This window comes from Budorcas taxicolor, chromosome 3 (assembly GCF_023091745.1).
Source record: "Budorcas taxicolor isolate Tak-1 chromosome 3, Takin1.1, whole genome shotgun sequence".
NCBI lineage: Eukaryota > Metazoa > Chordata > Mammalia > Artiodactyla > Bovidae > Budorcas > Budorcas taxicolor.
The window spans coordinates 79405778-79429614 of NC_068912.1; the positions used below are offsets into that span (position 1 = coordinate 79405778).

Below are 23837 nucleotides of genomic sequence, written 5' to 3' on the forward strand. Positions count from 1 at the left end.
TTGGCATTGCCTTCTCCGGAGGCTCAGAGAGTTTTCCTAAAGCCAAGAGCCTGGGACAAAAATTGTCCCATGGCAAACCTGGGACAAAAATTCAAGCCTGACTCCTAAAGTGATGTTAACCTCAAAAGAAACAGTCCAGGTTCAGGAATAAACAATGCTGGTTCAAAGAGTTCAACCATTAGCAATCACAGACAACCTACTTCAGCAATTTGTTCTTGCATCCAAAAAAGATGCTTGTGGACATGTTTTCTCTTCTTCAAAGGTTCAGATGCCATCTTTCATATCTGCCACTGGCAGGTAATGCAGATAGTAACCCGCCGTCTTTGCTTTGAGCGCCTCAGAGGAAAATGTGTTATGTGAATGCACTGTGCTACCACACTAAAGCAAATGCTCCCTCCTCAGTCACTCATTCACTCCTACAGTCAAAGACAATTCTAAAAGGGACTCGAATCTTCTGGGATCTCCACAGTTCTGTTGAGATGAAGATTCTCAGACATAAGGCACTAAATTATTGCTCAGATGCAAAGAACAAAAGATAATAAATGCAATAATAAAACTTAGACCTTATATAGCATTTTGTATTTTACTAGGTAGTCAAAATTTTTAGAGAAACAGAACATATGTAGACATACATATATGGATATATTATATATGTGTATATTTTATACATATATAAAATATGGACATTTATTATAAAAACTGGCTCACACCATTATGAGGGTTAGAAAATAGTACACCTGCCATCTGCAAGTTGGAGAAGCAGTAATACCAGTAGTGTAATCCAGCCAAGTTCTGGTCTTGGTCCATAAAGCCAAGAACCAGGAGTGCTGATGTTTCAGCTTAAACAAAGAAATTCGTCCTTCTGCCTTTTCTGTTCTATTCAGACCCCCAAGGGATTGGATGATACCCATCTACATTGGTGAGGGTCATCTTCTTTCCTGATTCAAATGTTAATCTCTTCCAGAAACGACCTCAAAGGCACATCCAGAAATACTGTTTTACTGGCTATCTGGGCATCCCTTAGACCAGCAAAGCTGACACATAAAATTAACCATCACAGTAGTCTCGACTAAATCAAATATATGAAGTAGATAGGGTAGGGATGAAGAAGTTTGAATATCAAATCAATAATGTTTTAGAGTGAATCACTGAATTCAATCTCTTTTACTGTCAACATGAAGTAGTGGGAGAAACCTGAGTTTGGCAGTCAGCGCTGCCTTCTATGAGCTTCATGAATTGAGGGGTGAATCACTTACCTAAGCCAAGCTTCTACTTTCTCACCTATAAAAACGAGAGGAGTTATGCACGAGTATTAAGAACAATATAGCTATGCAAATAACGGATCTAAGATAAAATTGATAGCATCACCAATTCAATGGACATGAGTTTTAGCAAATTCTAGGAGATAGGGTAGGACAGGGAAGCCGGGCATGCTACAATTCATGGGGCTGCAGAGTCGGACACAGCTTAGTAACTAAACAACAACAAAGTTAAATAAGCAGTCAAAAATGGTCCTTCTTCGTATCATTATTCTTAGTATTTTTACTGCACTCCCACCACCCCCTATCTCCCAGCCCATTTATCTGTACAGGAATCTGTGGCTGGAATCCATGGCACCAGGTTTACTCTCTCACAGACTTGTTTCAAAGCAAGCAGGAAACCCCCTGCCCAGTGGGTTACTCATCCTTTATGTCAAACTGCCTATGTCCTGGTACCCTATGTACTTCCGAGTAATGTGATTGAAAATGCCATTTAAATGAATTCAGATGTTTAGACAATTACCATACACAAACACTACAAAACACAAAAGTACCTCGTCTTCTTGAAACTGGATGATTAGTATAGCATCTGAAACAATGAAGCAAATATAAAATGTATGAATGCTCATCAGAGGGTACTGTTTTCAAAACTAACATTAAAATAAATGCCATGTGATGGATAAATAGCCTGGGTCCTCCTTTGTGTAATTCTCAACTGATTATCCATTTGAAAAAGGTACACTGCGTATTTAAATGTGAAGTACAGCAGTGTGGGGCCTACAGGAAATGAACAATGCTGCAATGCTGCCCTCTTGTGTTGGAAAATAAAACAATGAAAATATGCTATTTCTGCTTTTCTGGGACAGACTGAATGACACATAGTTATAAAGGCAAACATTTCAAGAAGAATTTTTAAAAGAATATGTCCATAATTGGAAGTGAGATTCCATAAACACAAGGCACCTGTAGTAAAGCCACCACATATCTTTACTGTCCTTTCCAGTTTTTATAGCTCCCTCTACATCTGAGACAAGCATACTGTGATCTTTCATCCATCACGAACCAGGCAAGGATTCGACTGAAATCACCTCCCATTCACCACCAAATATGCATGTACACTTTGCTCATTAGGACTTCCCTGGTGGCTCAGAGGTAAAGAATCTGCTTGCAATGCAGGAGACCTGTGTTTGATCCCTACATCATGAAGATCCATCTCTTGGAGAAGGAAATGGCAAACCACTCCAGTATTCTTACCCAGCAAACCCCATGGACAGAGGAGGCTAGCCTGCTACTGTCTACTGGGTCTCAAAGAGTCAAACACGACTTAGTGACTAAACCAGCTCCGCCACTTTGTTCATTAGTGGTTGGTTGGGTTTACTTAACAGGTTAAAGAATGGGTTGGCCTTGGGAGATTGGGTGGTATTGTGGGATGGATTCCATACCAACAGCAACTTTTCTTTTTAAGTAAAAATTTTTTTAAATTTTTACTTCATACTGGAGTATAGTTATTAAGAATGTTGTGTTAGTTTCAGGTGTACAGCAAAGAGATTCAGTTATATGTATCAGTTCAGTTCAGTTCAGTCGCTCAATCATGTCTGACTCTTTGCAGCCCCATGGATTGCAGCACGCCAGGCTTCCCTGTCCATCACCAACTCCCGGAGCTTACTCAGACTCATGGCCATCGAGTTGGTGAGGCCATCCAACCATCTTACCCTCTGTTGCCCTCTTCTCCTCCTGCCTTCAATCTTTCCCTGCTTCAGGGTCTTTGCACCCTTTGCATCAGGTGGCCCAAATATTGGAGTTTCAGCTTCAGCATCAGTCCTTCCAATGAATATTCAGGACTCATTTCCTTTAGGATGGACCAGTTGGATCTCCCTGCTGTTCAAGGGACTCTCAAGAATCTTCTCCAACACCACACCTCAAAAGCATCAATTCTTTGGCGCTCAGCTTTCTTTAGAGTTCAGCTCTCAACATCCATACATGACTACTGGAAAAACCATAGCTTTGACTATATGGAACTTTGTTGGCAAAGTAATGTCTCTGTTTTTTAATACGCTGTCTAGGTTTGGTCATAACTCTTCTTCCAAGGAGCAAGCGTCTTTTAATTTCATGGCTGCAGTCACCATCTGCAGGTTTTTTGGGAGTCCCCCCGCAAAATAAAGTCTGTCACTGTTTCAATTGTTTCCCCCATCTATTTGCCATGAAGTAATGTGACCAGATGCCATGATTTTAGTTTTCTGAATGTTCAGTTATACATATACATGTATCGATTCTTTTTCAGATTATCTTTTATTCCACAAAACGAGTATAATTTGAAAGGTCCTCATGCTTTTGTATCTTGTTCCTCTGCTTTGAAGGTAATTCTACTGATGACAATCACTAAGAAATGAGATTCAAAGCAAGGATAAAATACTGCTTCTGTGAAGGGGCTTCCCTGGTGGCTCAGAGGTTAAAGCGTCTGCCTGGAATGCAGGAGACCCGGGTTCGATCCCTGGGTTGGGAAGATCCCCTGGAGAAGGAAATGATAACCCACTCCAGTACTCTTGCCTGGAGTATCCCATGGAGGGAGGAGCCTTAGGCTACAGTCCATGGGGTCGGGTCGGAAAGAGTGAGTGACTTTACTTTACTTTACTATGTGAAAGGAGGCACTTGAATTTGTTTCTTAGGGCAGCCTTAACAAACTACCACAGACTTGGGTGACAATATAGAAATACACTCTCCAGCAGTTATAGAGGGTAGAAATCTGAAGCCAAGGTGTTAGCACAGCCAGGCTCTGAGATGTTGGGTAGAGTACTTCCTTGCCTCTTCTTGACTTCTGATGGTGGCCATAGATCCTTGGTATTCCTTAGCTTTTAGCTGCATCACTCCAATATCTCCCTCTATCATCTCCAGGCCTTCTTTCCATGTGTGTGTCTTCACATGGCATTTTTCCTCTTCTTATGAAGAGCCCAGTTACATTGGACTAGGGGGTCTCACAGTACTTCAATAGGACCTCACCTTGATCACATTTGCAAAGACCTTATTTTCAAATAAAATCACATTCGTGGATATATGGGGATTCAACATGTCTTTGTGGGGCACAATTCAACCCACAACAGCAGGCTAAATACTCTCTTAATACTCCTATGGGAAAGGATTTATTAATTTTTAGCTAAATATTTCTGGGTAAAGAATCTGCCTGCAATGCAGGAGATACAGGAGATGTGGGTTCAGTGCCTGGGTTGGGAAGATTCCCTGGAGAAATAAATGACAATCCACTTCAGTATTCTTGCATGGAAAATCTCATGGACAGAGGAGCCTAGTGGGCTACAGTCCATGGGGTCACAAAGAGTCAGACATGACTGAGCACATGATGGATTATAATTATAAATATTTCTGGTAATTATTCAATTAGTGATCATAGAGCATCAATCCAAAGGAGGACAGGAGGAAAAACACATTACAGAAGACAGTTGTTGAAAGGGATCATCTTAGCTTAGGCTGCCATAACAAAATATCATAGGCTGAGTGGGTTTAACAATACAAGTTTATTTTCTCATAGTTCTGGAGGCTGGAAGTTTGAGATCAGAGATCATGGTCATGTTCTGGGGAGCACTCTCTTTTTGGCCTGCAGAAAGCTACCTTCTCTGTGTATCCTCCCATGGCCTGTCCTTGGTGTGAGCTTGTGGAGAGAAATATCTCTTTTCCTCATTCTAAGAAAGCCACTAATCCCACATGATACCCTATCCTCATGACTGAGTCTAACTCTAATTACCTCCCAAAGGCCTTTTCCAAATGCCACCACAGTAGGTGTTAGGAGATTTAACGAAGGAATTTTCAGTTCAGTTCCGTTCAGTTCAGTCGCTCAATCGTGTCTGACTCTTTGCGACCCCATGAATTGCAGCACGCCAGGCTTCCCTGTCCATCACCAACTCCCGGAGTTCACTCAGACTCACACCCATCAAGTCGGTGATACCATCCAGCTATCTCATCCTCTGTCGTCCCCTTTTCCTCCTGCCCCTAATCCCTCCCAGCATCAGAGTCTTTTCCAATGAGTCAACTCTTCACATGAGGTGGCCAAAGTATTGGAGTTTCAGCTTTAGCATCAGTCCTTCCAAAGAACACCCAGGGCTGATCTCCTTTACAATGGACTGGTTGGATCTCCTTGCAGTCCAAGGGACTCTCAAGAGTCTTCTCCAACACCACAGTTCAAAAGCATCAACTCTTCGGTGCTCAGCTTTCTTCACAGTCCAACTCTCACATCCATACATGACCACTGGAAAAACCATAGCCTTGACTAGATGGACCTTTGTTGGCAATGTAATGTCTCTGCTTTTCAATATGCTATCTAGGTTGGTCATAACTTTCCTTCCAAGGAGTAAGCATCTTTTACTTTCATGGCTGCAGTCACCATCTGCAGTGATTTTGGAGCCCCCCAAAAATAAAGTCTGACCCTGTTTCCACTGTTTCCCCATCTATTTCCCATGAAATGATGGGACTGGATGCCATGATCTTTGTTTTCTGGATGTTGACCTTTAAGCCAACTTTTTCACTTTCATCAAGAGGCTTTTGAGTTCCTCTTCACTTTCTGCCGTAAGGGTGGTGTCATCTGCATACCTGAGGTTATTGATATTTCTCCCGGCAATCTTGATTCCAGCTTGTGCTTCTTCCAGCCCAGCATTTCTCATGATGTACTCTGCATAGAAGTTAAATAAGCAGGGTGACAATATACAGCCTTGACGTACTCCTTTTCCTATTTGGAACCAGTCTGTTGTTCCACGTCCAGTTCTAACTGTTGCTTCCTGACCTGCATATAGGAATTTTGGGGGTACACAATTCAGTGCACAGTAGGGAAGGAGTAATTCAGAGAAAAGACATGCTTGCTTTCCTGGGGGGCCTGCTTGCTTAGTCTAAGGACTAAGTCCTATTCAACTCTTTGCCATCCTTTGGACGATAGCCTGCCAGGTTCCTCTATCCATAGAATTTTTCAGCTAAGAATACTGGAGTGGGTTGCCATTTCCTTCTCCAGGGGATCCTCCTGACCCTGGGATTGAACCCACGTCTCCAGTGTCTTCCGCACTACAGGTGAATTCTTTTCCCACTGAGCCATCAGGGAAGACTTTTTTTGGTGGGAGAGGTGTATTTGCTTCAGTTTGGTTGCTCAGTACACTATACCTTGGGAACATTCTGAGATATCTTCCAAGAATTTGGACTTCCCTCTCAAAGTTCATCCTGGGCTTTCCTCATTTGGGGATGACTAATGAGGTTAATGATGATAGAAGGAGTCTGTACTCCAACTAGCTGCCAAGTATAAAATTGAGAACAATGAGCGTATCATCACAGGGAATCTATGCCTCCAGGTTTCCTGTTAGATAAAACTGTGTAAAATTGTTACCACCTTCCCTAAAGGACACAGTGACCCGTCCATAGGTGTGTGCTAAGTAGAGGTGTTGTACTGACCAACACAAACAGTTAATTCTGTGGTTTGTAGTTGTCACATCCTTCTCCACAGTGTGGTTCACATGTGTTCCCAAACTTTTCTCTTTCTCTACCAAGGACCCTTTTGATTATTTTCTCTCATAGCATGCGTGTTTTAGAAGAGTTTGGTTATCTCTCCTAAAACCAGTATCATACCTAAAACCAGGTACCATGCCAAGAAGTTACAATTAACTTATTTATCATTGACATACATCCTATGATGAGACACAAAGAATGTTTAGGGAACTTACTCAAGGTATCACCATTGGTAAATCACAAAGCTCAGACACGAACCCAGGAAATCTGACCCCAGAACCCACTGGCTTAACTTCACTAATTCTAATTTTTTCATATTATAGCTCCCCATTGACTATACAATCCATGGAATTCTCCAGGCCAGAATAATGGAGTGGGTAGCCTTTCCCTTCTCCAGAGGACCTTCCCAACCCAGGGATGGAGCCCAGGTCTCCTGCATTGCAGGCAGATTCTTTACCAGCTGAGCCACAAGGGAAGCCCAAGAATACTGGAGTGGGTAGCCTATCCCTCCTCCAGCAGATCTTCCCAACCCAGGAGTCGAACCAAGTCTCCTGCATTGCAGGCGGATTCTTTACCAGCTGAGCCACAAGGGAAGTCCAAGAATACTGGAGTAGGTAGTCTATCCCTTCTCCAGGGAATCTTGAAACTGGAGTCTCCTGCATTGCAGGCAAATTCTTTACCAAATGAGCTATGAGGGAAGCTCAAAATGATAGCTACTGTAATAGTATTTGTTAATTAGTCTTTCCAATAGCAAATTTCAAATATTTGTAGGTCCTGCCAGCAATATTTTCTCAATGAGGAAAGAGATCCAGAGGGTTTAAGAATTTTGGCCAAGACCATAACATATAAGAGACGAAGGCATGATTCGACCCCACACATCGTTCTGACTTCTACGCCAAACTGTCTACCCAGAGCCAGCTATATTATTTATGAGACCTATTGAAAAATTAAAATGTGGGCCCCCTGGTTAAAAAAATGATTATGAATTTCAAGGCATCCGATAGTGAGCATGAAATCAACAGCTGGAAAACTCTGAATCTGGGACCAATCACAGGCCCACGAAGCTGGCCCTGCACCTACATCCATGCCCAATGTAATGAGGGTGCTGCAGGAAATAAGCAAGCAAAATGCATCGAATTTCTTTGTTATAATATCTTTGGCTACATTTTCTATACTCTATTTTATGGCCACACTCAAAATTATTTGAACAAACTTGCTAGAAGAACATGGAAGAACAAATAATCATACAAAGAGGCAAAGAAGGAAAACAGCACCAGAGACTGGCAAGTGCCTCGGTCTCAAAGCTCAGAACCACAGATTAGCTGAATAATAGAACTTAAAGAAGAGAGGTCAGAGGTCAGTCCCCTTCGTGTGAAGACAACAGAGACCACAAAGTGAGCTGATGATCTTTTATGAAATAGTTCAACTCCGGGTCTCAATTTCTTTTAAATTTTAGAATGATGTAAAACTAGATTATTTCTAAATGGCTCCCAGGACTAAAATTCATGACATAGTAAAGATATTTTAATTATGTATTCTATGGGGCCATGAAAGTTCCAAAAACTTTTGAAAACAAGACTGTTTGAGTTCAATTTCCTCCAGGAAAGTAGATTCTGAGACAGATTTGCCTGCAGAAATTTTCCTGGGAGTGATTGGCCACAAGATCTATACCTGTGGGGAACTGACAAAAGCAGGATTTGCAGAGAACATACAATCACAATAAAGTTCTCGAGTAACTTCACAGGGGACTCTGAGTTAGGATGGCTCTTGAGAGGTGTCCTGAATTACACACACATAGATACATCAATAGTCACTGGATACAGACTGACCCTTGGGTATGACAGTCCTCTTCAGCCAAGAGCAAGTCAGAGAGGGGAGTGGTATCCAGCAGCTGGGGAAATGAGTGCTTCAGTCCCGGAAGGGGGTCAAAAGGGTTTGTCTTGTATTGTGGTAACAGTACAACTCAAACAATACAAAGACAGTACTCATTCCAAAGATCAATAACCATCGTCACCTTTTTCCCAGTACTTCTGCTTCCAGCAATCTAGTGGGCTAAGAGCTTTACTGACCTGCTACAAAGCAGCTGGATCTTCAGTAGGACCCAATTTGTGATATATTGCTGTGCTCACAAACCCCACTAAAAACAAATAAGCCTTAAGCAGGGCAGCCACTGAAAGCAGTAAGCAGTGAGAACTGAGCAGAGGCAGAGGTGTCTTGTGGGCAAAGGATCACAACAGGACTGCTGAAGGATGCAGAATGAGAGGAAATAAGCCTGTGAGTCCTTCACCAAGACAGGCTTCTAAGGGTCTCAAAATGGTCCTGGGTCTGCGGCATCCCTCAATCCAAGCAAAACATGACACAAATCATCGCTGGAAGGAAGCCATCCCAGCTTAGGCTGGCAAGGTTCTCACATAACATGATTAAGTACTGAGCACGTATTAAAGTGTCACAAAGCACATTAGGGTCAGCTGCAATAAATGAAAGTCAGAGATCTCCAGAGTCTATAGATGTTAGAATTGTCCAGTACAGAATGTAGCATTACTAGGTTTAAAATGTTTAAATAAGTGCAGAACAAAATTACAAAGAAGAGTGATATTACATTGCAATTTTGTAAGAAGTTAAGAGAAACTAGGTAAATAATATACTAGGTAAAAGGTACTCAACTGTAAGTGAGTCTACAGTTATCTCAAAATAAAAAGATGAATTAGTAAAGAAAGCAGTTACAGCAAAAAGACAGAACATCTACAAAGGACAGCTGGCCAAGGCAGGGGAGCAGTCTTCTGAACAACATGAAAAAAGAAATGAGTAGGTGGAACTGTTGAAAGAAAATGACTGTCAGAGTGGTATTTTCAATCAATTAAAACAATCTTTTAAGAAAGAGAGAAAGTAAAGGCAAATGCAGACCATTACCAAACCTTCACTAAAGGAACTTCTAAAGGATGTACTTCAGGAAGTAAAGATCCCAGGGCAACATATCCAAGAAGAAAGAGGAAATGGTGAGCAAACAAAATGGAAAATGTGTTGCTTAATTTAAAAAATGAACAAAGTAAGAAGAATATTCAATATGTGGCGATTGCTAAAAAAAATAAGTTTGGATCACTCAGTCATGTCCAACTCTTTGTGATCCTGTGGACAGTAAGTAACCCACCAGGCTCCTCTGTCCATGGGATTCTCCAGGCAAGAATACTGGAGTGGGTAGCCATCCCCTTCTCCAGGAGATCTTCTCAAACCAGGAACTGAGTCCAATCTCCTGCATTGCAGGTGGATTCTTTACCTTCTGAGCTACCAGGGATGTTAAAAAAAAAATAGAGCAGAACTAACACAGGATGATAAATAAGAAAAGTATTTAAAGGCTTTGAGGCTTTTCAGAGGGCTGTGGCTTAGGAGTAACCACTAAGAATAGTATAAAATAAAGAATAAAATTGAGGGAAAATTGCCTCAATCAATCAAAAGAAGAAAAATGCATAGAAAAAAAGGACAGAGAACAATAGAAACAAGTCCAACGATACCAATAATCATAATGACTATGAAGGGCTTAAATTTGCCCTTTAAAAACAAAGATTATGGGACCACAATGAAAAACAAAAACACAACCATTCCAGTTATACATTATGAGACATATCCCTAACTCATAAAGACATGGAAATTTTGAACACAAATACATAGAAAAAAAGGCACCATATACAAATAGATGATGGACAAAAAACCAGAACAAAATATCAGACAAAAAGAGTTAAAGACTATCATTAGCACTACAGAAAAGTTATTACATCAGGAATACATAAAATTATATTAAAGACATTTGTAGCACATTTATTGATAAAGCCCAAGTATTTAGATATATGTAAAGAATGCCTGAAAATCACTAATAGAGAAAAAAAAATACAGAAAAATGGACAAAACACACAAGCATGTCACAGAAATAAAAAATAAATGGCAATAATTCTATGCCCACAAAGCTGACATTGTATATAAAATGTATCAATTCCTTCAAAGACACAATCTACCAAAATTCACAGAAGCTAGAAATAACCTGAATAAGCCTATATCTATTAAATAAATTAAATCAATAATTAATAACCTTTCAAACAGAAAGCACCAGCCTAAAAGGGTCCCCTGATGAATTCTACCAAACATGTAGGAAGAAAGTATACCAATTCTCTACAATTCATTTCAGAGGATAGAAGCCAGGGAAATGCTTCTTAACTTATTCTATGAGGCCAGTATTACCCTCACACCAAAAACAGACAGATAATTACCAAGAAAAGAAAATTACAGACAAAGTTTACATCTCTCATATATGCAAAAATACGCAACCAAAATTTAGCAAATTGAATCCCCAAAAGTACACCTATTCATAATAAAAACTCCCAGTAAACTAGGAATAGAAGAGACTTTCTCAACTTGATAAACTATCTCCAAAACCTACAGTTAACATTATGTTTAATCATAAGAAACTTGAAACTTTCTCACTAACAATCAGGTATAAAGTAATGATGTCCCCTCTCATCCATCTTTTTCAACAATGAACTGGATATCCTTGCTAATTCAGCAAGGCAAATAAAGAAAACAAAAGGTATACAGATTGGGAAAGAAGACAGAAAACTGTTTCTATTCATAGATGACATGATCATTAACAGTTTCTGTTCTGCAGAAGATAATGTCAAGAAAATTAGAAGACAAGCCACAGACTGGGAGGAAATATTTGCAACAGACATCTGATTAAAAGACTATTATCCAAGATATGCAAAGAACTCTTAATACTCAACAATGAGAAAATAAACAACCTAATTTTAAAATGGACCAAATATTTTAACAGACATCTCAACAAAGAAGATATACAAATGGCAAATAAGCATATTAAAAGATCACATGTCATCAGGAAAAAATGCAAATTAAACCAAGATACCATTATACATCTATTAAAATGGAGAAAATCCAGAACACTTACAAAATAACACTTAAAAACTCTTAGAAACTCTCCTGCTGGTGGGAATGCAAAATGGTACACCTTGAAAGATAGTTTGGCAGTTTCTTACAAAACAAAACATATTTTTATCACATGATTCAGCAATTATATTCCATGTTGTAGTTCAATCACTAAGTTGTGTCCAACTCTTAGCGACCCATGGACTGCAGTATGCCAGGTTTCCCTGTCCTTCACTGTTTCCTAAAGTTTGCTCAAATTCATGTCCATTGAGTCAGTGATGCCATCCAACCATCTCATCCTCTGTCTCCCCCTTCTTCTCCTGCCCTCAGTCTTTTCCAATGAATTGGCTCTTCACATGAGGTGGCCAAAGTATTGGAGCTTCAGCACCAGTCCTTCCAATAAGTATTCAAGGTTAATTTTCTTTAGAATTTAGTTTGATCTTACTGTCCAAGGACTCTCAAGAGTCTTCTCCAGAACCACAATTTGAAAGCATCAATTCTATAGCACTCAGCCTTCTTTATGGTCCAACTCTCACATCTATGAATGACTACTGGGAAAACCATACCTTTGATAATATGGACCTTTGTCAGCAAAGTGATATCTACCCAACAGATTTGCAAAGTTATGTCCACTCAAAACCTGCACAAAGATGTTTATCACCAAAACTTGGAGGCAACCAAGATTTCTACCAGTAGAAAAATAAATAAATATGGACAAACAGACAATGGAATATTTTTCAACACAAAATAAACAAGCTTTCAAGTCATAAAAAGACATGAAGAAAATTTAAATGCAATAACTAAGTGAAAGAAGCCAATCCTGAAGGCTACGTACTTATGATTCCAGCTAGATGACTTCTAGAAAATGCAGAACTATAGAGACAATAAAAATGTCAATGGTTTTGAAGTGGGGGGTGAATAGGTAGAACACAGAGAATTATTAGGACAAAACCTCTGTAGTGTATTATAGTGGTGGATTCATATCCATAGAATAAGGGAAACTTTGGACATTAGGTGATTATGATGTGTCAATGTAGGTCCATCCATGGTAAAAAAAAAAAAAAAAATGTACCATTCGGAAGAGTGATGTTGGTAATGGGGGAGAATATGCATGTGAGGAGCAGGGGAGCAGATGTATGGGAAGTCTATACTATCCTCTCAATTCCGTTGTAATACTAAAACTGTTCTAAAAAATAAAGTCAAAAATGGCACGCAAACATTTGAAAATTTGCTCAAATTCATTAGTAATTTTGTAACACAAATTAGTCATAATGAGATATTGCAAACAAACTAGGTTGGTAAAATCCAAGATGTCTGAAAATATCAAGGATCATAGAGTGAATAGGTAAACAGAAATTTTTACACGCTGCTGGTAGGACTGCACATTTTCAACCTCTTTGAAAAACAATTTGGGTTTCCTAGTAAAGTTCAGGGTGTACACCCTCTATGCCAGCATTGTCATCAGTACATATCTCTCCAACAAAATCTTGCAGGGAGACATGTATACACAGCAACAGAAACAAAGGTAGCAAGATTACTTCAATCCTTACTTCATTTTATCTCGCTTATTAATTCCGGTATTTCACATTTACTGAAATTCTGCTCTCACTGTAGAACTGCACTAGGAAGAAACTCCCAGAATATCAAGGAACCGCAATCTATTTATTGCTTTGCATATCTATTCAGTTCAGTCGCTCAGTCGTATCTGACTCTTTGCGACCCCATGAGTTGCAGCACGCCAGGTTTCCCTGTCCATCACCAACTCCTGGAGTTCACTCAAACTCACGTCCATTGAGTCAGTGATGCCATCCAACCATCTCATCCTCTGTCGTCCCCCCTCTCCTCCTGCCCCCAATACTTCCCAGTATCAGGGTCTTTTCCAATGAGTCAACTATTCGTATGAGGTGGCCAAAGTACTGGAGTTTCAGCTTTAGCATCAGTCCACACTTGTAAAATAGCATATATTCATAATGTAATACTCTGCATATGTTTGTGTCAGCAGGAATGTATGCATGTTTTAAATGAACTGGCTTTGAGAACATGGGGAAACAGTGAACAGTTGGGTCTGGAAAGGAAAACAGTTGATGGAAAGACCTCAGAGAGAAAAACAGTGAGATGCTATCACTGTTACTTAAACCAACACCTCTTGTTTCCTGAATTAAAACAGGACCATCCAGCCAAGAAACTAAAAATACTGCTCTTTAAAATGTGCTGAGTTAAAATGTTCTCATACCTTAAATATGCCCCAGTGGTAAGATTGAAACTTTGGCAATTACAGCAGCTCTCTCTGAGTTGCAGCACATCATTTAGAAAGTACTGCTTCAGGTTAAATATTGGAAGAATTTGCTGACAGCATGGAAGGGCCTTGAAGAAAACTGGGGACTCTTCTCAGGATCTCTCTTAAAATATCTCTGGGGCTAATCAGTCTGACTTCTGCATGTCATGCTCATACTTATGTTTCTCTATTTGCTGAATTTATAGGAGAAGCAGATTTCTTTTTTTAGATCAATTATTTGATCAATAATAATGATCTATTTTTTATCAATAATAACCTTATTATTCTATTTAATTTAATCAAAACTTCTTTGTTCATTTCCTAACATATTCCAGGCACACTGTGAGGTCTCCAAAATATGGAAATGAATAAGACACAATTCCTGTCTTCAAGGAACTCAGAGATCAGTAGACTAGCATGTAATCCAGTAGGTGATTAACAGATCTGCTACTTGTAACATCAGTGTCTTAAACCTGAAGATTTATGTTATGTAGTATAACTGACATTGAGAAAGATAAGGCTTCAGAGTCTGGGGAATGATTTAGGGGAAAGACCACACAAATTGCTTAAATATGTCCTCTTCTATAAAATGAATGCAATAGATTTGCTTATAACATTTCATTTTCCAGTAGTGCCAAGTATCTACTCTTACATCTCTCTGTGTCCCTGCTCATGATCTTGAGGTACTCACAACCTGTGCAGTATTTTCAACAAAAACACAAATAGATATGAGTCTGGCTACTTCATTTTGAAAATGATAAAAAGCATTTTTTACTTTTTTGAAAAAAAAAAAGTTTCTAAATCAAAATACATTGCCTGCAAAATATGCAACAAGTGCCATGCCAAAAAAATACAAAGAAACTATAAAAAGAAAATGAAAACACTTGCATGATGATGAAGGATAAGATTTGCATACAAAATAAACTTGGGATTCATTCTAGCCATTTTAAGTCTTGCTATTGTATCAACTGAAGTGAGAGGCTTGAAAAAATTTAAGCATCAGCATTAAAAAAACAAGAAAAAAGAATTTATACAAAGTTATGTACAACTAGATATTGCTTTATAGATGTTAATAACAACAGTTATAATTGACAGTGAATTATTTTAATTTAAATATTTAGGTTTTTTCCCAAGATCATAATTTATTATATGTAGTTCCCTTAAGATGTGTAAACATGATATATAAATTAATGGTTTATTTCTAAATCTAATTATTTTTTAAGAGTTTTAATGACAATTCAGTAGCCGATGCCTTCATAGAGCCAAATTTCTCCATATTGTAAATAAACAAAAATATCATCTAATAACTACAATAATTTTTAAAAGGTGATCTAATTTGGCAATACTTTCTATTAAAAGCAAACTACCTGAATAATATAATTCATAAGTATGCTGAAATAAAGGCAAGGAAAATAGATAAGAACAAAAATAAAAAATTAATTGTATTATTCATTTAAATGTCACTGGATAATTTAGTATGCAAAAGAATCATTAGGCTTAATCATCATTGATATTTTGCTAATGTGCAGTATTGTAAAAGCATTTGTACACATTTTTAAAATTTCTTTGTTATGAAGGGCTATTTGTTTCAGAATGCTGCTATAAAAATTACACCAATGTGTTACTGAACAATTTTGAAGTTCAGAAATCCAGAATAGGTCAGCAAGGCTGTGGTCTCCCTGAAGATTCTAAGGGAGAATTTATTTCCTCTCTTTTTTTATCTTCTAAAGCAGCAGTCCCCAACCTTTTAGGTAACAGGGACCAGTTTTGTGGAAGACAATTTTTCCACGGACAATGAGGGTGGGAGTGTGTGGGTAGGGGGTGGGAGTGATGGTTCAAGTGGTAATTCGAGTGATGGGGACCAATAGGGAGCAGCAGATAAAGCTTCACTCGCTCACCTGCCACTCACCTTCTGCTGTGCAGCCAAGTATCCAACATCGAGGACAGGTAGTGTCCATGGCCCGGGTTGGAAACCTGTCTGCCTGCATTCTTTACCACTCTATATTTTGCATTTTGTCACATTTCCTTCTCTGACTTGCCTGCCTTCCTCTTAACAGGATCCTGATGATTATACGATTGATTATTCAGTAATCTCCCCATCTCAAGGTCTTTACTTAATCACACTCGCAAAGTCTCTTTATCACATAAGGTAATGTACCCACAGCTTACAGGGATTGTAGGGGCTGCTATTTTGCCCACATAGATAAGATGACTTTTTTTTTTTAAGCTTGCTCTGTTAAATTATAAATGTAAGTGTATGTTGTGTGGGACTCCAAGTTATACTCTTGTTCTAAACTCTGCAAATGTTGAGGTTGGGCCTGATGTTCCCCCAGAATGACAGCCTAGATGCTAGAAGGGCACTGAGATGATAAATTAGGAATTGGGCTATAGGAGTCAACACAGAAGAAAGAATTCCTATATCTCTTTCAGCCTAGACTTCAAGCACCCTTCATGATGTTGAGAGTGCCTTGGAATTCCAAGGGTGAAAAATGTTCCAAGCCCCATGGAGGTGGCCAGAGAGTTGATTGCTGATATCTACTGCAAAGAGGGGGCTATTGACGATGACTAAGCAAAATCCAGCTTATTACTCTTTGTTGAACACTTTCTATGCTTTGCTAATTGCTTTACTTTCATCATCTCACTTAATCTTCACATTATTATTATGGCTGCAGAGCTTTCATGTCAACATGATTAAGTGACAAGCTGGATTCAAGGTCTAGTTCGTCTGACTATAAAACTTCTGCTTTTAGCCACTATAATACATTTCTATATTTGATGAATCACTGTATCTAATTACACATTACTGGCAAAATTAATTTTCCTTGTATTATGGATGAGCCACTAGGAAAGTTAGTTTAAATGTTACAACTATGCCATGGCAGTTAAGGGTTTATTTAGCTTGCATGGTACATGGAGGCATATTGCCTGAGGTCAGCAGGATGCACCAAAGGTGATCAGTAAGAGACTCCCTTAGACAGTGATTATCAAGCTTTAGCAGACTTCAGAATCACCTGGAAGGTTTATTAAAAACACAGGTTGTGGGTCATACACCTTGATTTCTAATTTCATAGGTCTGAGATGGAGCCAGTAATTTTCATTTTAACCAATTCTCCATTAACATTAATACTCTAACTTGAAGACCACACTTTGAGAACACCATCCAAAGGAAAAGAGTTCCCTTGAGGAAGAAGAATCTTAGTACACAAGAGTGAAACCAACAGGTCTCAGCCGTGGTTTTCCCAGGGAGATTCGCCTTCTGTTGTCAAACCTTGGAGTATCAGGGTTTGTTTCCTGAGACTGGGGGTTTAAACAAAGCTTAGAATTATGAGTGGAATTTTGATAGCGAGGAAGGAGAAAATGAAAAGGGGTGTGGCAAGTGGGAGGAAGTCAGGCTAAAACAAACAATGTGCGTATGGTGGGGGTAAGTGGGGTAATAGGTTGAAAGACAACTTTAGTGCAGACCTTGGAGGTCACTTAAAGCAATGCCATAACACCTTATTTTAACATGAATTTTGACAGCTTTCAAAGTACTTATGCGCCACCATTTTTCAAGTGTTTGTGGAGTACAGACTACTCAGTCCACTGTATACTGTAAGTTCTGGAGAGTAAAGAACAGGAGAATTTTAACCATAAACTACTTTTTGTCACCTTGGAAGACAATGACATTTCTAAGCTCTTCAAGAAGACTGAAGTTCTGAGTGAGGTAATGTATCATTTTACTGGCAAAAAAGTACAAATTCCCAAACTCAAACAGCAAAAAAAGAAAATAAAAATCTCACTCTCATCTGTTTGTACATTACCTTTGGATCTTTCATTTTCTCTTTCCTTTTTCACTTTCTGTCCACTTCTCATACATAGTTTATACTAGTACAGAGACATCTTCAATTGCACATTAAAAAGGAACAGGTAAAGCATTGTTCACACCACATTGTCCCATTCCAAATGGGATAATGTCCTCATAATCTCTCACTCTAGCTACCACAGAGTGAAAATAAGGGTCAGAAGGAAGAGGCAAATTTATTAAAATAACCAAGGGTCACAGGGGGGATTAATAGTCTCAATTTGAAGATGGTGAATTGATAGCAGATCAGGAGAGGATATCTCATTTTCATGAGTGTCCTTAGTCAAAGTTGGTGAATTAGTTATTTGGGATTTATGGCCAAAGAAATTGAGTGTAATTTCACAAAAAGGAAGGAAAGATAAATAAAACCTTCTTACCCAAACATAGTGCAGATTTCCAAATAAAGAAATATATTTCTTACCCTGTGTACAGAATAACTCAAAGAGTTTACTGATCATTACAGTTCAGAATAGCTCTATGCTGTTATGGTGGGTGATCTCCTCCTCAGGCTGGTGCACCTCTCTCCCATTTGCTGTAAGTGGAGAGAACGACACGGAGAATTCTCCTGAACCAAATGGAAGCACCTTGTCTGGGAGGTTATACCTCCCTCCACTCTCCAACACGGTTGACTTTGTCAACGACCTGTGGGCATCAAACACAGAAGGCCGGACCCCTTGCCTGAACATGAGCTCTGTCATGTCACTTATGTGGGATCAGACTGAAGCCAGTCTCTACTGAGACCACATTCTTTACTTTAATTGAAGTAAGGTTGATTTACAATATTGGGTTCATTTCAGGTGTACAGCAAAGTGATATATATATATATAATTTTATATTCTTTTCCATTACAGTTTATCATAGGATACTGAATATAGTTCCCTGTGCTATACAGCATGACCTTTTTGTTTATCCATTCTACGTATAATATTTTATATCTACTGATCCCAACTCCCAATCCCTATCTTCTCCACTCCCCTCAATGGCAACCATAAGTCTATTCTCTATGTCCGTTTCTGTTTCATAGGTAAGCTCATTTGTGTAAGATCACATTCTTGCTTGGCAATTTTCCCCACCCTGTTATGTTTTCCGCACTTACTGAGGGCTCATTCTAAATAAATTTCTTAAGCATGGGTTCCTACTTTGGGTTTTGTTCTGAGGAACGCAATCTAGGACAGTTGATACCAGAAATGTTGCTGGAAAGCAGACTCTAAAGATAGGAATTCGGAATTAGACCATTTTCCTGCTGGAAATCAATAAGAACCCATCACTCCTGACAGATACAGTGGGGACAGTCCTTGGAATGCTTGGACATGTTTCTGGTTTCCACCAGTGGTCACCCATGATGACAGGTGGAAGGGGATACAATGGCTGGAGCAACACCTTTAGCATTTCAGTGATCTGTGTGCTTGTGTGATGCTAAGTCGCTTCAGTTGTGTCCGACTGTTTGTGACACTATGAACTGTAGCTCACCCAGCTCCTCTCTACATGGGATTCTCCAGGCAAGAATACTGGAGTGGCTTTCCATGCCCTTCTCCAAGGGATCTTCCTGACCCAGGGATCAAACCCAACTCTCTTATGTCTCCAGCATGGGCAGCCAGGTTCTTTACCACTAGCACTACTTGGGAAGCCCAGTGGTCTGAGGAAACATTTTCAGTTCAGTTGTATACAACTATTTGCGACCCCATGGACTGCAGCACGCCAGGCTTATCTGTCCATCACCAACTTCGAGAGTTTAATCAAACTCATGTCCATTGAGTCAGTGATGCCATCCAACCATCTCATTCTCTGTCGTCTCCTTCTTCTCCTGCCTTCAATCTTTCCCAGCATCATGGTCTTTTCCAATGAGTCAGTTCTTCGCATCAGGTGGCCAAAGTATTGGAGTTTTAGCTTCAGAATCAGTCTTTCCAATGAATATTCAGGACAGATTTCCTTTAGGATGGACTGGTTTAATCTCCTTGCAGTTCAAGGAACTCTCAAGAGTGTTCTCCAACACTGCAGTTCAAAAGCATCAATTCTTCAGCACTCAGCTTTCTTTATAGTCTAACTCTAACACCCATACACAATTACTGGAAAAACCACAGCTTTGAATAGACACCTCTGTCAGCAAAGTAATGGCTCTGCTTTTTAATATGCTTTCTAGATTTGTCATAGCTTTTCTTCCAAGAAGCAAGCATCTTTTCATTTCATGACTGCAGTCACCATCTGCAGTGATTTTGGGCCCACGAAAACAAAGTCTGTCACTGTTTCCATTGTTTCCCCAGCTATTAGTCATGAAGTAATGGGCCCATATGCCACGATCTTAGTTTTTTGAATGTTGAGTTTTAAGTTTTTTCACTCTCCTCTTTCACCTTCATCAAGAGGCTCTTTAGTTTCTCTTTGCTTTCTGCCATAAGGGTGGTGTCATCTGCATATCTGAAGTCATTGATATTTCTCCTGGCCATCTTGATTCCAGCTTGTGATTCATCTAGCCTGGCACTTGACATGGTGTACTCTGTACACGATTTAAATAGCAGGGTGACAATATACAGCCTTGACATACTCCTTTCCCTGTTTGGAACCAGTCCATTGTTCCATGTCCAGTTCTAACTGTTGCTTCTTGACCTGCATATATGTTTCCCAGGAGTCAGGTAAGGGGGTCTGGTATTCCCATCTTTTTAAGAATTTTCCACAGTTTGTTGTGATCCACACTGTCAAAGGCTTTGGTGTAGTCAGTGAAGCAGATGTTTTTTCTGGAATTCTCTTGCTTTTTCTACAATCTAAAGTATATTGTCAATTTGATCTCTGGTTCCTCTGCTTTTCTAAATCCAGCTTGAACATCTGTAAGTTCTCAGTTCATGTACTGCTGAAGTCTAGCTTGGAGAATTTTAAGCATTACTTTGCTAGCGTGTGAGATGAGTGCAACTGTGCAGTAATTTGAACATTCTTTGGAATTGCCTTTCTTTGGGATTGGAATGAAAACTGACCTTTTCCAGTCCTATGGCCACTGCTGAGTTTTCCAAATTTACTGGCATATTGAGTGCAGCACATTCACAGCATTATCTTTTAGGATTTGAAATAACTCAAGTGGGATTCAATCACCTGCACTCGCTTTGTTCATAGTGATGCTTCCAAAGGTCCACTTGACTTACTATAACACTAACTATAAAACTGGGGAATTGGTTGGCTGTTGCTAAGCGTCATTGATTTAAGAGAGAAAAATGATAGGCTTGGATCTGTTAAACTTAATCAAAGTGTGAGAGCAGGAGGGATTTCTGGGTAGCATTCAAAGAGACCTTCTGCTCCTGTAGCTGCACAGCAGTCATATCAATAGTAAAACGGGGACAGAACTTAATTTTTGGCAGAGCTTCAGAGAAGGCTGAATCTCAGCCTAGGCAAGTCTCTTACACAAACTCAGAGCCCTGCAGGGAAGGAGAGGCATCCTGACACTGGGAATGAGATATCTGTGAAGACATGGTTAAGAATCTCAAATCCCGAGGTTATCCTGAATCCTATGGGACTGAAGAAATCACTGTGTGTGTGTTCAGTTGTTCAGTCATGTCTGATTCTTTGGGACCCCATGGACTGTAGCCGTCCAGGCTCCTCTGTCCATGGGATTCTCCAGTCAAGAATATTAGAGTGGGTTGCCATGCCCTTCTCCAGGGAATCTTTCTGACCCAGGGATTGAACCCACATCTCCTGCATTGGCAGATGATTCTTTACCACTGAGCCACCTGGGAAGCCTGAAGTATTCACCCATCTCTGCCTCCCCCATTGGAAGACAGACAGACAGACACAAAGACACAAAGACACACACACATACACACACTTTAAAATTATACAAAGGCCTTCAATGTGGCAAGTGCCTTGGAAGATATTTATTACACTTCTCAAGATTGGCTCTACCTCCTCTCTTGGCTCATAACTAGAATCAAATCTTAGCATAACCTAACTCAGGAAATGTGGAGCCAGCTAAGACAGAGGAGAAAGTATATGCCTGAAAAGCTTCAGGACTTGGATAACACATTACCATCAGGAACCAGGAGCAGTCCTTGATAGGGCTAGATCAAGAGGGGACAGATCAATCAAGCTGGATTAGGGAGGGGTTTGCAATGTGGTAGTATTTTCCAGTGATACAAGATTCAATGCCCTAGCAAGGGCCCTGGTGATAGTTGTAACAGGATGTTGCAAAGGCCCTTGAAATTTGGAGAAAAAACTCTATATTAATCAGAGTAGTGAAGTGAAAGTCACTCGGTCATGTTTGACTCTTTGCGACCCCATGGACTGTAGCCTGCCAGGCTCTCTGTCCCCGGAATAGTCCAGACAAGAATACTGAAGTGGGTAGCCATTCCCTTCTCTGGGGAATCTTCCTTGCCCAGAAATCAAACCCAGGTCTTCTGCACTGCAGGCAGATTCTTAGCCATCAGAGCCACTAGGGAAGCCCAAACAAAGTAGATATGCCAGAATTGCTGTAGCAAAACATGGGGGAAGGGTTTAGAAAGCAGAGAGAAGCACACATAAGGTCCTCTATAGGACAGAAAACCCTGTAGCTCTTCTTAGGAAGGCACAAAAGACACTCCTTTTATGGAGGCAATAATTTTAAGAGACAACTGGGAATATCTGTGATAGCACTGTGTTCCCTAATAGCAATAGGGTCTGGAAATGGCAGAGGCCAGGTGGCAGCACATAACCAGTAGAAGGGAGGTGGACAGAATTACTAAAAAATGTAGCAGGTTCAGAATAGCAGCAAGGCCTAACCCACATGAATATATGGAAATAGCTCATAAAACACAGGGACAAGATAGATGGGCAGTACAAAAGGGTATAGACACACACATATAAAATAGAGATTAAGAACTGATGAGATGTTTGATGTCAGCCACCCCCAACGAAAACTTGTGTTCACATGTCCAGTTCTCTGACCCAGAACATATCATCTAAAGGAAAGCCTCTGCAACACTACAGCTAGCCCTCTGGATTGTTCAGATCTCTCAAAGCTATTGAACTCTGCTTTAAGAGCAGAGGTGTGTGGAAGTCAGTTGATAAACAGCATCCTAACCCTGTTTGTCTCACAGTGGTCATTCTCCTGGTTTCCAAATGCACATTTGGGATGAGCATACTAAGCATTTGGTAGAACAATATCTTTATTCCTTGGGTTGTAGAGTTTTGTAGGAAAGACAAGAGAAGATCCTGGAAGTGCTTCACAAGGATAATAATTATTTTAAAACTGATATCACATCTCTATTAGTTTCATGGGACTACTGTAACAAATAACTATAAATTGAATGACTTTAAACAACAGAAATTTATTCTCTGACCATTCTGAGGGCTGGAAGTCTGAAAGCAAGGTGTCAGCAGGGTCATGCTCCCTCCAAAGCCTCTATAGGAGACTTCCCCTTGCCTCTTCCATTTGCTGGGAGCCCCGAGACATCCCTTGACTTGTGACAACACAACTTCCATCTGCCTCCTTCTGTCTTCTCTCGAGCTATCTTCCCTCTGTGTCTGTATCTCTGTCTGAGTCTCCCTCTTCTTATAAGGACACCAGTCTAGATGAAGGGCCCATCCTACTCTTGTATGAGTATATCTTAACTCATTATGTGAGATTTGGACCATAAAGAAAGCTGAGAACCGAAGAATTGATGCTTTTGAACTGTGGTGTTGAAGAAGATTCTTGAGAGTCCCTTGGACTACAAGGAGATTAAACTAGTCAATCCTAAAGGAAATTGATCCTGAATAATCACTGGAAAGACTGATGCTGAAATTGAAACTCCAATACTTTGGCCACCTGATGTGAAGAACTGATTCATTGGTAAAGACCTTGATTCTGGGAAGGATTGAATGCGGGAGCAGAAGGGAACGACAGGATGATATGGTTGGATGGCATCACCAACTCAGTGGACATGAGTTTGAGCAAGCTCCGGGAGTTGGTGATGGACAGAGAAGCCTGGCGTGCTTCAGTCCATGGGGTTGCAAAGAGTCAGACATGAATGAGCGACCGAACTGAACTGAACTAACTCATTATAACTACAATGACTCTATTTCCAAAAAAAGGTACGTTCACAGG

The 23837-nt window shown here is 39.9% G+C and overlaps 1 protein-coding gene and 1 non-coding gene across 2 annotated transcripts in view; one reads left to right on the forward strand and one right to left on the reverse strand.

Annotated features, from left to right (window-relative positions):
* Positions 1 to 23837, reverse strand: part of PDE4B (phosphodiesterase 4B) — a 533352-nt gene that overhangs the window by 483283 nt on the left and 26232 nt on the right. The gene's annotated exons all lie outside the window — the stretch shown is intronic.
* TRNAS-GGA (transfer RNA serine (anticodon GGA)) lies at positions 3691 to 3762 on the forward strand. Its single transcript has one exon. It is a non-coding gene; the product is annotated as a tRNA-Ser (tRNA).